Genomic DNA, 15,915 nt, shown 5'->3' with positions numbered 1-15,915 from the left:
GTAGGGTGGTACTCTTGAGCTGAAGAGCTCAGAGACAGTGCACAGGCCCAGAGTTCAAGCCCCATGACCCACACACAAAAAAATTAAACAAAATCAGATAAAAACATATAAACTAGCCCCAGACCCAACAAACCAGAAAACAAAGCAGTGTAGTGCCTTGCATGGAAACTGCCATAGTTCAACAAGATTATATTCACTTTTTCTTTCTATACACTTTACTATGTCAGGACAAGATTATTTCTGATTGGTGCTTCATTCTCCTTTGAGCATCTGAACCAGGAAACAGAGCTGCAGCAGCTGAAATGAAAGTTAGATTTAAGGAAATGAAAGTTAGATTTAAGGAAGAACTTCTCTTAGAGTAGAGACATTAAGAATATAGAGCAGTTAAAAGCATGGGCTGAGGAGTCAGACCGCTTGATTTTGCTACTCCTCATTTATGTGAGTTCACTTACATGAACAAGTTGTTTTGACTACTTGACAAGTTGTTTCAACCACTCTGAGCCTCAGTTTTTGTCATCTTTCAAATGGGGATCTTGTGCCAGGCACTGACAGTTCATACCTGTAATCCTAGTTACTTGAGAGAATGAGATAGGGAAGATGGTGATTTGAGGCCAGCCTGGGCAAAAATGTTTGCAAGACCCTTTCTCTACCATAGCTGGATGCAGTGGTGCATGCCTATGAGCTCAGCTTTGTGGGACATGTGAAAATAGACAGGTTGATGATCAGGCACACACCTTGGTGTGATGCAAGATCCCATTTAAAAAATAATCAGTGCAATTCATTTTAGTGCGTCACTTTCAGGATTGATTGATTAAGGAATAGGAGTTCATAGATTTTTTTTTTTTACCAGTCCTGGGGCTTGGACTCAGGGCCTGAGTACCGTCCTTAGGTTTTTTGAAGGCTTGAGCTCTACCACTTGAGCCACAACACTACTTTTGGCTTCTATGTATGTGGTACTGAGGAATTGAACCCGGGTCTTCACGCATGTTAGGCAAGCACTCTACCACTAAGCCAAACTCCTGGCCCCTCTATTACCAATGTTTTACTGCCTTTTTAAGATTGTTTTGAGCCAGGTGAGGTGTTTCCTGCCTATAATCCTAGTTACTCAGAAGGCTGAGATCTGAGAATCCTGGTTCAAAGCCAGCTTGGGCACAAAAGTCCGTGAGACTGTCATCTCCAATTAACCATCAGAAAACCAGAAGTGGCTCAAGTGGCAGAGCATTATCCTTGAGCTGAGGAGCTCAGGGAGAGTGTCCAGGCCCAGAGTTCAAGCCCTATAACCAACCAACCCCTCCCCCCCAGATAAAAAAGATTGCTTTGTATAGTTTTATAAAATGGAAGGATACAATACGAGGAAATAAAAATTTTCCTAAGCTGGGCACTGGTGGCTTATACTTGCAATCCTAGCTACTCAGGAGGCGGACATCTAAGGATTGTAGTTCAAGGCCAGCCTGGGCAGGAAAGTCTGTAAGAGTCTTATCTCTAATAACTACCAGGAAACTGGAAGTGATGCTGTGGCTCAAAGTGGTAGAGCACTAGCATTGAGCAAAAATGCTCAGCGACAGCAACTAGGCCCTGAGTTCAAGACCCCACACAAAAACACCACCAACAAAAAATCCTGGATGTTTAATAGGTAAGTATGATGTTCTTAAAATGTTCCTTGTATGTATGACAGTCACCGAATTATTAGAACTATGTCTACCTAACATTTAATATCATGAATGATTTAATATTAAATTTCTTAGAAGAAAAACATTTACAATGTTAGATCTTTGAAGTTCTAACTTGATTGACTCCTCTTGTAACATGGTTTCTAGACTTGAAAAACATTGTCAAATTTTGTTTAATTCTAAAGCAGTAAGTAAAATCTTATAAGTTGCTCATTTATGGCTTTAACTGGTCATGGTAATGTCCTTTGTCATCCATATTATTTTTATTTGAAGAAAAGAAATAATATTCATAACTTACAGATGATCTTTAAAAGTTACATCTAAAGTATTTACTCTGCCAAGGATATCTTTAGAATTAAAAAAAATAAAGGTCTTTATTTCATATAAAATCAATATTTCCATAATTAGAACAAAGCAACCTAATTCTGAAGTTCAATATTTCATATGACTTTCAAAAGATCTTTATAAATATGAGAGTTGTTGACTCATTGAACATTTTGGCCTACATGCTTGTGAGAAGCTTAGTAGAAATACCAGTGTTTCTGTATTCTTTCCTTTCCTTCAGATACTCCACTTTGCATTCTTCATAAAAGGCTGGATGATTATAGTAAGTAGTGAGACATTCTTTCAATGCAGAATTTTCTTTTTGGCATTTGACTACTGTGAGAATTCCAGTGTCCTTGCAACATTTTGTAAAATCTTGAACTTGTTCAGAACATCTCACTTTGGCCTTTTCTCTATTATTTTAGGGATCGGAACATCTTTTTCAACATGTCTTAGATGCCACGGGGTTCCACGCCATTGCGACAGATGGAAGAGGGAGTTACCTTTAGAATTTTTTGAGTCTGAAAATAAAAATTGAATTTATTTCTTAAAATCATCAGTCCAAATCCCATCTTGTTTGAGCCAATCTTACTGCCTTGTTCTGTTTCTTCTCTTACCTTTAGCGCTATAATATTCACCTACACTGAAGGCACATTTACTCTGCCTAACTCATCCAGCAGGGTTAGGGCTGTATCTCTTCCTTTCCTCTCCTTTGAACAACATTTGAAACAGATGAAGATGTTAAACAAAGAGTTTATTAAAGATCCTGTATGAAAATGTACTCTAACTGCTATGACTTCTTTTCTCAATAAAGTGCTTTCCAAGGAATCTTGTCAATAAGATGTTTAGATGTGTTAATTTTATGTGGGAGAAATACTCTGGTGCTTTATAACATGCAGATAAATATGCTATTGAGGGAAGTAGAGTCAAATAGGTTGACTCTCAATTGTGGACAGCTGGCCCTTCATAGTGGGCCAATAATTTGTTAAAAAATTGCCACGGATTTAAGTAACTGATAAAAAGTGTATTTTTATGCTGATCTAAATCATATTACCATGTTTGTCTCTTATGGTCCAATGTTTTATTTATTTATTTATTGGTGGGTCATGGGGCTTGAACTCCGCCTGGGTGCTATCCCTGAGCTCTTCAGCTCAAGGCTACCACCTATCCTTGAGCCAAGCCCCACTTCCCATTTTCTAAAGGTTAATTGGAGATAAGAATCTCAGATCCTTTTGTGCCCAGGCTGGCATCGAACTTGATCCTCAGATCTCAGCCTCCTGTGTAGCTAGGATTACAGGTGTGAGCTACCACACCTGGCTTTGATTTCTTATGTTTTAAAGGATGCTCAGGGGCCGGGAGTTTGGCCTAGTGGTAGAGTGCTAGCCTAGCATGCACAAAGACTCAGGTTCGATTCTTCAGTACCACATACATAGAAAAAAGCCAGAAGTGGTGCTATGGCTCAAGTGGTAGAGTGAGAGTGTTAGCCTTGGGAAAACCCAGGGACAGTGCTCAGGGCCTGAGCTCAAGCCCAGGACTGACAAAACAAACAAACAAAAACAAAAAAAAGATGCTCATAAAATTCTTGACAAAAAAAAGTGCAAAAAGGGTTGGAAGCATGGCTCAGCAATACTTGCCTGGTACGATTGAGGCCCCAAATTCAAGTCCCAGTACTGCTGAAAAACAAGGGACAGGGGAGGGAAGAAATGGAAATCATGATACCCACTTCATAGGAATCCTAAGAGAAATCAGTGAAATGTGAGGTCTATGGAATAGACCTAGGTATACTTAGTAAGTGTTCATTTTGTTGAGCTGAAACTGACGAGGAAAATGAGAAGTCATATCTCCACCGGCATTTGATATCCTCTCTGTGGATACTTCCTCCTTGGGTTCTTGTGTTCCTGTCCCCTTCTCCATCAGACAGGCCTCTGTGGGTCACCTCCCCCACCCAGGGGCTCTGATCAGGGGACCTTCTCGGCAGCACCTCTTGAGATGTGCTGTTCCAGAAGAGTGGACCCAGTGTAAGTGTCCAGAACTACTGTGCTTCTCTGCCAGGACTGGAATACGACAGTCTGCTGAGATTGTGCAAACAGGTCATTGTGCAAACACACCCTTGTATGTGACTTGATTGTGTAAATAGGTGTTTACTGGAGGCTGCTGTGCTCAGACTGCACTTACAAAAACAGTTGAGCTGTTGACTCAGAAATTAGCAGCATTTGGATGCTTATTCTGTACTGAATGTACTTGGCACCTCAGTGTCCCTGCCTTGCTCAGGTTCATCCCTCTGCCAGGAGCCCTCCCTGGTTCTTCTTCATCAATGCTGAAAGTTCACTTTGTTTTTTTCTTCTTTCTAGGCTTAGAGAAAATTCCACCAGGTCTTTCTTCCTCAGCTTCCTCCTCTTGGACCTCCAGGGCATTTGGCACATTTTAATGTTCTGGTCATTATTGACCTTTGGCCTACTAGACTGTTTCCTTGTTCATCTCTAAAAAGTTAGGAAGCAGATCTAGAAAGGGAAAGTGCCTGCCTGTGCCACACAGCTGGCTGGAGGCTGAGCAGAGCTATAGGTCAGATCAAAACCCCCATTCACCTCTGATCCTAGATGTTGGCTCAAGTCCCAGTGTCATCAGGGTTGGCTCCATTTAGAACTTGAGGGATGACTGAGATGTGTGGATGAGAGACGGGTATACAGTGAAGAGCCAAGAGCAAAGGCCTAGGGGTGGAGTGGGCAGCAGGCCTAGGTACCCATCAAAGAGGTGGGAGAGGCTGGCATGGTCCTGGGATTGGTGGTGATGGGGAAAGCTTGCATTCTATACCAGATTCTGTAAGACCTTGAGCAAGTATCTCACAGTCCTGCCTCTCAGGTCCCTGTCTGCTCTTGAAACTCGGCAAACACTCCAAACCAATTGAGCTCCTCCACATTTCCTCCTGAAACCCTGCCCTTTTGTCTCAGTGAAGTCACTCATCTAAAGTCCTATCATCTCTTTGCCCCAGTATCTGGCTCTAGATTCTATCCTATTCTCTTATCTGATGAAGGATATGGCTTCTTGCTGGTATCCTGTCTTTGTCCCTGAGTTATTAGCCTTGTTATACTTAGCCTGGGGGGGATTTAAAAAATTATTGTAAAGGTGATGTATAGAGGGGTTACAGTTACATATGTCAAGTAACAAGTACTTTTCCTTTTGAACACTCTCTCCCAGTTTTTCCCCTCCTGTCTCCCCCCCACCCCCAGTTGTATAGTTCATTTCCAACATAGTGCCTAGTAAGTATCACTGCTGAACTGATTCACCCTTTGTGGGGGGACTTTTTTTTTTTTTTGACCAGTCCTGGGCTTGAGCTTAGGGGCTGAGCACTGTCCTTAGACTTTCTCAAGGCCAGAGCTCTACCACTTGAGCCTCAGCTTCACTTCTGGCTTTTTTCTATGTATGTGGTACCATGGAATTGAACCCGGGTCTTCGTGCATGCTAGGCAAGCAGTCTACCATTAGGTTAAACTCCCTGCCCCTGGGGGGACTTTTTTAAAACCACAAATCCAAGTAAGTTACCAATCAGATGAAAACCATCTACTGGTTATTAAGTTCTAGAGCTTCCTCATAATCTTGAGGCCCTTCAAAACGTAGCTCCTAGGTCTCCCCATCCTAGAGCCTCAGCTCTGGATTCTGCCTTTCTCATTTTTCTCTTCTTCCTTGAGCCTAGGCTCCAGAGATCTGGCAGCTATCACTTGTCAGGCTGTTTTAATAAAGCTCCAGACCTCTTCCCACACCATTCCCTCTGCTTGGAATGCCTTTCCCATAATTCTGTGTCTGCTGAAATTACTTCCATGGTTTCAAATTCAGCTGGAATGTCAACTTCTCCTGTCAGGCTCCCAGGAGCTTGGTGAAGGTAGGGATAGATCTGTGACCCTGGTAGCTAGCATGGGGTCTGGCATGGAGCATGTGCCCCTGGAAAGGGGCCCATACAGTTTGAATGTTGGACTGGGTGATCTTCAGTGCTGAGTATCCGCAGTGGGCTTGCAGTTGTCTTCCTTTAGCTATGGAGTAGTCTCTTCCACCTGTGACAGCCACTATTGCATGTTCCTGCTTCTCTGATGCTCAGGGTTTTCTGCCTTTGATTGGAGCCTTAAAATGAAAAATGAGTTAATTATCACCTAATTGATGCTGAATGCTGGTAAGTGAGTTGCAGGGCTCCAGGCTGTGTAGAAGTTGGGCTGACCCAGGTACTCTTTTGGGGAAGGAAGCAGAATTTTAGTTTAGAGTGGATAAAAGGGAAGCCCTCTTCCCCAGTCTTTTCTTGTTCCTCTTTCCTCTGAGCCACTGCCCAGGGGGGTCTTATCTCAGTTCTCCTGGCCTGGCCTGCCACAGGATGGCTGGGGAGGTTCTTGGTCCTTGTGGTGGGAGTGGGGCTTATCTTGGCTTTAGGAACTCTATTCCTCTGTAACCTGTGGCTAATGATGGGGCAGGGACAGCCAGATAAAGGAATGAGATTCTGGTCCAGCCAGCTTCTGCTCTATCAAGCCTTCTTTGGAAGAGGGAATTGGATCCATTTGTGCAGGGACTGAGCCCCCTTCTCCAATCAGACATGTATGTGTTTCTTAGCATGGGGAGACAGAGGGCAAAGACATGGACATTTTTATATTTCTAGAAGAGCTGAACACACTATCTCATTCTTGTTTCCCCAGCTGCTCAGAAGACTCTGATCTGAGGATCCAGGTTTGGAGACAAATCTGACTCTTATCTCTAATTAACCAGCAAAAAGCTGGAAGTGGGGGCATAGCTCATGTAGTAGAATGCTAGCCATGATTGAAAAAGTTGAGAGCACATGAAGCTTTAAGTTCAAGTCCCAGTATCAAGTGCATGTGCACATATGCATAGGTATGCACCTATGCCCACGCGCCCCCTCCCCCCATCTACCCAGAGAGAATGGTAAGACCTGTTTAAGGGCTAGAGAGAAGTGAAGGTTGCCCAGACTGTCCGTGATCAGTACCTCAGGTCTGCACTCTCTCTGATTCCTGGGTCTGATCTGGATTCAAGAGGGAGCAGGGTTTCCTAGAAAAACCAGTTTCTTTGTTCTGTGTTCTCTACCCCTGCAGCCTGGACCTGGAGACACAGGGCTACTGCTCATAGATGAGCCTTCAGGTGAGGAGGCAACAGGAACAGAAGAATGGTGGCTTTTGCAACCTCCTGTGGTTACAGTGCTTTTATAAGTGGTCTAGGCTTCTGGGCCAAGGCCAGAATTGTTATCTGCCATGTCTCTGGCTGGCCTCCAAGGCTGTTCTCCCCTGTGTTTCTTGGAATGTCCAGTTTATTCAGTTCTTTCATTTACTTATTTGCCTATTCATTTGTTCTACCTTCTCATTGTTCTGTCCCTTTTTTTCTTTTCTCGTAGTACTGTGCTTCTAAACTTAGGGCTTTGTGTTTGCTAGGCTGGTGCTCTATCACTTGAGCCATGCCTTCAGCTATGCTTTTTGCTAGTTATTTTGGAGATGGAATCTAGCAAATTTTTCTGTCCAGGCTGCCCTTGAACTGCAAATCCTCCAGATCTCAGCCTCCTGATAAACTAAAGATTACAGGAGTGAGCCATCAGCATAGGAATCTATTTTTTCACTCATCCATCCATCTATCCATCCATCCATCATACTCAACTACTCATTCATCCATCTGCCATCTCTATTCTACTACTATTCTACCTATTCTACTCATTAATTCATCCATCCTCATTCCCCTGCTTTACCCACCTATCACTCATGAACACATCCATCTACTCACCCATCCCATTAATCCAGTAAGATTTTTTTTTTTTTTGCCAGTCTTGGGCTTGGGCTCAGGGCCTGAGCACTGTCCTTGGACTTTCTCAAGGCTAGAGCTCTACCACTTGAGCCTCAGCACCACTTCTGGCTTTTTTCTATGTATGTGGTACCGAGGAATCGAACCCGGGTATTTGTCCATGCTAGGCAAGTACTCTACCACTAGGCCAAACTCCTGGCCCGAGTAATAATTTTTTTTAGTGAGTCATGGGGCTTGAACTTTGAGCCTGGGTGCCATCCCTGAGCTCTTCAGCTCAAGGCTACCACCCTACCCTAGAGTCAAACTCCATTTCCCATTTTCTAGAGGTTAATTGGAGACAAGAGTCTCATGTTTTTAGGGCCTGGGCTGGCTTTGAACCGCTATCCTCAGATCTCAGACTCTTAAGTAGCTAGGATTACAGGCGTGAGCCACTACGCTTGGCTTCCAGTAAGTATTTTTGAGTACCTACTAGGACCTGAACCTGAACCTGAGAGTAGTATAAGAAATGGTTGTCCTGGGAGGTCATGTCATCCTCTATCTCTTTCTGTTACTCTTTACTGGCCTTCAGCCATTTGGCTTCATTCTCTTGGTAGGGGTGTCTCATCTGCCTCTTGGTCTTCTTCTCTGTTATCCTGGCATCATGAAAAAGTTTCACTGGCCAACTGTGATGGGCTTGTCTTTCAGTCCTTTGTCTGGTTATAGAAAGCACAGGCTTTCTATGTCAGCCACTTTGTTCTTCTCAACTTCTAGAATCTCACTCTCTAACACCCTCCCTCTTTGGTTTCTTCCATGTAAGTTTTACCATCCTCATAACCTGTTTGTACTCTCTAAGCTCAGAGAGGCCTCCCTCCATTTCACATCTGTCAGCCTCTTTCTCTCCCTCACTCTCTAGCCCGGCACCACTTAGTTCTTTACCTGAGACATTGCTAACTAATAGTTTGATCCTCTACCTGCCTGATAAACTGAGCCTCAGGAAGGGACTGGAGCCTTCATTTTTTTATTGAAGAACCTATCTGCCGTAGAAAAATCTTAATTGTACATTTCAAGTGTAATTTTAATTGTACATTTAGTGTAACTGCATATAACTATATCTGAGTGTGTGTGCGTGTGTGTGTGTGTGTGTGTGTGTGTGTGTGTGTGTGTGTGTGTATTTCCTAGGGCTTGAACTTAGGGCCAAGGTACTGTTTTAGCTTTTGTTTGCTCAAGGGTAACACTCTACCACTTGAGCCACAGCTCTGTTTCTGACATTTTGGAAATAAGAGTCTCCTGGATTTTCCTGTCCAGACTAACTTTGAGTCAGGATCCTTATATCTCAGCCTCCTGAGTAGTTAGGATTACAGGTGTAAACCACCAGTATACGGCTTATAAGTGTGTGTGTGTGTGTGTGTGCATGTGTCATGGGACTTGAACTCTGGGCCTGGGCACTAGCCTTGAGCACTTCAGCCCAAGGCTACCTACCTATCTCTTGAATCATAGGGCCACATCCAGGTTTTCTGGTGGTTAACTGGAGATAAGGGTCTCATGGACTTTTGTGTCCAAGCTAGTTTTGATCCTGCAATCCTCACATCTCAGCCTCCTGAGTAGCTAGGATTATAGGCACGAGCCATGAGAACTGGCCATAGACATGTTTCTAAGCTCTTAATTTTATCATAATTTGAGGTTTGTAGGAAAATAACAAGAAAAGTTAAAAAAAAAAAACCAAGCTCTTGAATACATCTATACTCGAATCTTTAAAAAGTTATTTTAAGTATAGTCTCAGTACTTTTTATTTTTGGTGGGTCATGGGGCTTCAGCTCTGGCCTGGGTGCTGTCCCTGAGCTCTTCATCTCAAGGCTACCGCCCTACCCCTGAGCCTGGGCATTGTCCCCGAGCTTTTAGGCTCAAGGATACCACTCTACTCTTGAACCAAGCCCCACTTCCCATTTTCTAGAGGTTAATTGGAGTCTCAGGTCCTTTTGTCCCCGGGTTGGCTATGAGCCTTGATCCTCAAATCTCAGCCTGCTGAGTAGCTCAGTATTTCTTTTCTGTCAGGCAGTGTCTCTTTTTATATGTGTGTATATGATGTATATATAGATACATATATGTATACATTCATATATATACACACATGTACACACATGCTAAGTTTTCTAACCTGAGAGTAAGTTATGTTTGTGATCTTTCTTTATTCATAGGTACTTGCATTATGTACTACCAAAAATAATGACATTATTGTACTTATGCCTACAGTAAAGTAAAAAAAAACTAGAAAATTGAGAACAAGGTAACTTTGACTTATTTATATATATGTCATCTGAGACTGCTTTTGAGGTACAACAGCAGAGTTAAGTTGTTGAGACTTTATTTTCCAAAGATCCAAGAACATGACCTCCTGCTCCTTAAAGTTTACCAACTTGTGGGCAAGATAAACGGGCTGTTGGAAATGCCCTGGCAATTTGTGCTGTGCAATATGGCTCCTGGCCACCTGTGGTTACCTAGCATTTGAAAGGGTAGCTCATGTGTGACTAAGAGCTGAACTTTACATTTTACTTAATTTTAACTCACTTAAATTTAAATCAGCAATCTCCACATGTGGTCAGTGGCTGCTAAATTGTATGGCACAGCTTGGGGACATCACCCATAGCTTTTCATTCTCTTTTTTCCTACCCCCTGCTTCTCTGACTCTTCAGCTTCTACATTTTGAGTTTTGTGATTATCATTCTGTTTCCATTTTAAAATATGCTGATCACAGTTGTATGCTTCTGTGAATATACTTTTTTTTTTGTAGTGTTGAGGTTTGAATTCATATTTGTTTGGCTGGTACTCTGCTACCTGAGCCAAGCTTCCACCTTTGCTTTTGGATGGTTATTTTGGAGATGAAGTCTAGTATACTTTTCTGCCTTGAACTACAGTTTTCCAGATCTTAGTCTTTTGAGTAGCCAGGACAGGATTACATACACCACTAATACCTGCTGGTTTGCTTGGTTTTGAACTTTATAAAAATATTATTCTCCTGTATGCAGTCTTTTGTAACTTGCTATTTAAATTTAATATTATAGTTCTGCTGCCTTGTGATAGATGATTGAAGTCATAGAGAAACTATGGAGGATTGTATGTGTGTGTGTGTGTGTGTGTGTGTGTGTGTGTGTGTGTGTGTGTGTGTGTGTTTGGCAAGGGCTGGGGATCAATTTCATGGCTTTATGTTCTACCCTAAGTCAAATGCTATAACTTGAGGATTTTATCTGCTACATTAGTCTTCAACAGATAAGACCAAACCAAGATCAAACCAAAATAGAGTGATTCATGCTAACTGCCACATAATTAAATGGAAACTTTAAGGAAGCAGTAATTTCAAAACAGCTTTTCCTGAAAACAAGGCCAACCCACTGAGTCAGTATAATTAGGAAGTACTTTCTGACCAGTAATCTTACTATGGAATATATCTATCTCCAAAGGAAGTGCGATCAGAGCCTAGACAGATTATCTGCATGTCAATGTTTATTGCAGTACCATTCATAACAGCTAAGACACAGAATCAGCTTCAGTTTGGATCAGTGGGTGATTGGATTAAAAACTGTGGTGCATAGACACACTCAATAGAATACTGTTCAGTCATAAGAAGGAACGTTTTGTCATTTGTGACAACGTGGGTAGACCTGGAGAATATTATGTTGAGTGGAATCAGCCAGGCATAGAAAAATACTGCATGATCTTATATGTTGACTTAATAGAAAGAGTGTAGGACTTGAGGAGTTGGTAACATGGGAATAAAGACGTCAAAGGACAGGGAGATTTAGAAAATGTTCACAATAGGCCAATTGATAAAAACAAAACAAAACAACAACAACAACAAAAAAAACCAGGGAGAAGTTAGGTGGTTCCTGGGACTGAGTCAGGGAGCTGGGAATAGATGGGAAAGGAAGGAAATGGGAGCAATTACTAATGGCGATGGAGTTTGCTTTTAGGGAGGTGAAAATGTTGTGAAATTGATTGTAGAAATGATCCTATAACTGTGATTATGTTAAAGAGCATTGACTACATTCTATGGGTGAATTTATCTGTGAACTGTATTCTAAGAAAACTCCTTTATGTAGACAGAGTTATAAAAAGAAGTCTTACAGAAAAGTAAATTGAGGGAGCTTGGTTAACCAAAGAGCTTCTTTTCCTGTGGCCTGCTTCTTTCTTCCACTGTGCCGCTCATAGGCCACCTTGCTCCTTTCTTTTTTCTTTTTGCCAGTCCTGGGGCTTGGACTCAGGGCCTGAGCACTGTCCTTGGGCATTTCTCAAGGCTAGCACTCTACCACTTGAGCCATCGCATCACTTCTGGGGTTTTTTTTTGTGTATGTGGTACTGAGGAATCGAACTGGGGTCTTCATGCATGCCAGGTAAGCACTCTACCACTAGGCCAAACTCCCGGCCATACCTTGCTCCTTTCTACAACCCAGGAGGAACTTGCATTCCACAAAGTGGAGGAGCTGCTTCATTCATGAATAACAGTCGAGCTATAGATCTGTAGTTACACATTTTGTCATTTTGGCTCTTGACAAAGCTTTTCCTTTTTTTTTTTTTTTTGTTTCCCCTGTGTAGTTCATTGTGTAACTTTACCAACATTAGTTTTTTAAATCAGTTTTCTTTGTTAATAAGTGTTGTCATTTGTTTTGGTTTTGCTTCTAAGGCCTCCCCTCCCCTCCCTTCCTCTTTCTTCCCTTTTCATTTCCTTCTTTCTTGATTTGGCTATGTAGCCCAGGTTGGCCTGGAGCACTTGAGCCTCCTGTCTCTGTCTCTCAAGTTCTGGGATTATACTGTGGACATCCTTGGGCATCTCTCCCAGTTCATGAGACTCTTTAGAAGAACAAATGCTGAGTAGACATGATACGGGAATGCTCAATGAGCTAAGTGTACAAGTTACTACTAGTCCAGATCCTTGATGGTGTTAACCTTCTTTTTTCTTTTTCCTTCCTTCCTTCATTTATTTATTTATTTAGTTAGTTAGTTATATCACGGTAGTGGGGTGAAATTATTGTCTCAATTTGTATTTTCCTCGTTATCAGTGAAGTTGATTTTGTTTCCTGACTGGTCTCTCAGGTTCCTCTTCTGGGGATGTCTGGTGCTCATGCTCTTAGATGGGTGGTCAGTGGTGTGTGCTGCAAGCCACCATTTGTTGGCTTGTCCTTTCATGTTCTTCATGATAACTTGATACAGAGAAGTTCTTAATTCTACTGTCATTGGATTTACAAATATTTTCCTTGTAATTGATGCTTTCTATCTTCCTGGACAAAGCCTTTCCTGTTCTGAGATTACAAAGTCATTTTCTTGCCAGCTGCCCGTGGCTCACGCCTGTAATCCTAGCTATTAAAGGAGGCTGAGATCTGAGGATGGCAGTTCAAATCCAGCTCAGGCACTAAAGTCTGCGAGACTCTTATCTCCAGTTAACCACTAGAAAACCAGAAGTAATACTGTGGCTCAAGTTATAGAGCAGCAGTCTTGAACTGAATAGCTCAGGGACAGTACCTTGGCCCAGAGGTTAAGCCTCACAACAGGAAAAAAAAAAAAAAAAGCCATTTTCTCCCAATAGTTGTTTGTTGTGTTTGTTGTGCTGGTACTGGAGCTTGAACTCAGGACCTGGGTATTGTCCCTTAGCTTTTTTGCTCTACCACTTGAGCCACAACTTCAATTCTGTATTTTTTTTTTGGTGGCTAATTGGAGATAAGTCTCATGGACTTCCCTGTGTCTGCTTCAAACATCAATCCTCTATGTTATCTCTCATCACTTTTGCTGCCCCTTGGTTATTTCATATTGTTACACTATCTCACTTTGTTATCTGATATATCGGATATATTTGTATTTGGTTATTTGAAATTGGATAGGGAACGGAAAAACGAGATGTAGGGGTGGGGGTGGGGGGGAGGGAAATGGGGACCAAGGCATGTGAAAGGGTATCAATGTATGGGAATTAATGCACCATCTATCTGGCGAATATCATGTAACCCTTCTATTAATTACAATAAGAATATATGAAAAAAAACAAACATCAATCCTCTGATACAACATCCAGCTTGCTTCTAAGAGTTTAACATTGTTTGCTTTTCTTAAGAGGAGTTGGTATCCTCTAGGGTTCAGGAGAAGTCCCAGATTTATTTTCCTGTGGCTCTCCACTTATGGACTTCCTTCGTGTTACCCTTTGACGGACAGCACTGCTTCTGTCTATCCCCACATCAGATTCCCACATATTTGTGGGTGGTTTGCAGGTTTTCCATTCTATTCCCATCGAGTCCATTCGACCATCCCTGCATTATACTAGATTTTTTTTTCAGATCTCTATTTTTCTGTCTTGATATCAGGTAGGAAAATTGCTTTGTCTTATTTTGCGAGATCCTAAGTTCATACCCCAGCACCATCATAAAACTGGCCCTTAATGTTAGCCTCTAGATGTCTAGTGATCTTTTCTAATGTAGTCTTTGGGACATGGGAGTTAAATTTCTTGTATCATCTATAGCACAAAGCACAAAGCTTTCTTTATCCTGGCACAAAGGGCTCCAGTTTTCTCAATCCAACTCACCAATAATTGGTATATATGTATTATTTCTCTAATCAAGTGTTTCTTAACTTACACAAGTGGCATTTCATAATTTTTTTTTTGGTGCCTGTCCTGGGGTTTAAACTCAGGGACTGGACAATCTCCCTGAGCTTTTCTGCTCAAGGCTGTCATTTTATCACTTGAGGCACAGTTCTACTTGTGGCTTTTGCTAGTTGATGGGGGATAAGGGTCTGATGCACTTTCCTGCCTGGGATGGCTTTGAACGGTGATCCTCAGAGTTCATCTTCCTGACTAGCTAGGACTACAGATGTGAGCCACTGGTGCCTGACTGCATAATCTTGATTGCAGTAGTAAATACTATTAAAAATGTCTGAGTGGGCTGGGAGTTTGGCCTAGTGGTAGAGTGCTTGCCTAGCATGCATGAAGATCCAGGTTGGATTCCTTGTTACCACATACATAGAGAAAAGCTGGAAGTGGTGCTGAGACTCAAGTAGTAGAGCTCTAGCCTTGAGAAAGTCCAAGGACAGTGCTCAGGCCCAGGACTGGCAAAAAAAAAGTTTGGGAGCAAGTTCATATATCAGGCTTGTATGTATGTATGTATGTATTTATTTATTTATTTGTGGGTCATGAGGCTTGAACTTGGCCTGGGTGCTGTCCCTGAGCTCTTCAGCTCAAGGCTACCCCCCTACCCCTGGTCATTTTTCTTTTTAATCAAACTTTATATTGCTTGAACTTTTTGTCATTATTGTATTAAACCTCCCCAAGAAGAGATAATAACAATATATTATACATTTCAAAATGGCTAAGAGAATAAACATCAAATGTTCTTACCATAAAATATGGTAAGTATTTGGGTGATGGTTCTGTTAATTAGCTTTATAGTATTCGTAAAATTATGGTCCATAAATATATACATACAAACAGTTTGCAACAAAATAAAAAGATTAGGAGAGGAAACAATGATATTTTGTCAGCAAGTGTGTTAGTGCGCTGAATATGTTCATGGATTTATTATATATGTATATATTTATTATATTTATTATATATGTATATATGTATCATATACATGTGTGTGCTTGGAGATAAGCGTCTCAAGGACTTCCCTGTCCAGACTGGCTTTGGACCTCCATCCTAAGATCTCAGCAGACAGCCCTGTAGTTGTACAACAAATACCTCCATCTTGGCCACATTATCTTACCTTTTCCACTGACTGCTGCTTCAGATTGTTACTGCTTTGTTTAGCACTTTTGTGTCTATGCTCACAAATAGAATCAGCCTGTAATTTTCCTCCTTCTTGTCAGATTTTGGAATGAAGGTTATGCTGTCATCATGGGCCAGACCAAGCTGCTCTGTTTCCTTTGTTCTTATGAGGCCATGTAATTTGGAATGGAGCTGTCTACAGTATTACTTTCTAACATTCCAGTCTCTTCTGGATCTGTAAATGCATCCCTATTCTATTTTTAATAACTTTCCTTGGTGACATCTCTGATTTTTGATCAATCTTGCCAGAGGGTTGTCTTTTTATTAGTTTTTCTTTTTCCCCAAGAAACCAATTTTTTAATTTGTTGATTTTTCTTCTTTTGCTTTGACTTAAAATTTTTCTCTCTTAGAAATTATTTACTTTAGG

This window comes from Megascapheus bottae, chromosome 6, assembly GCF_031878675.1.
Source record: "Megascapheus bottae isolate mThoBot1 chromosome 6, mThoBot2.hap1, whole genome shotgun sequence".
Classification (NCBI taxonomy): domain Eukaryota; kingdom Metazoa; phylum Chordata; class Mammalia; order Rodentia; family Geomyidae; genus Megascapheus; species Megascapheus bottae.
The sequence above is the reverse complement of the archived record's forward strand: the minus strand, read 5'-3'. Positions refer to the sequence as shown.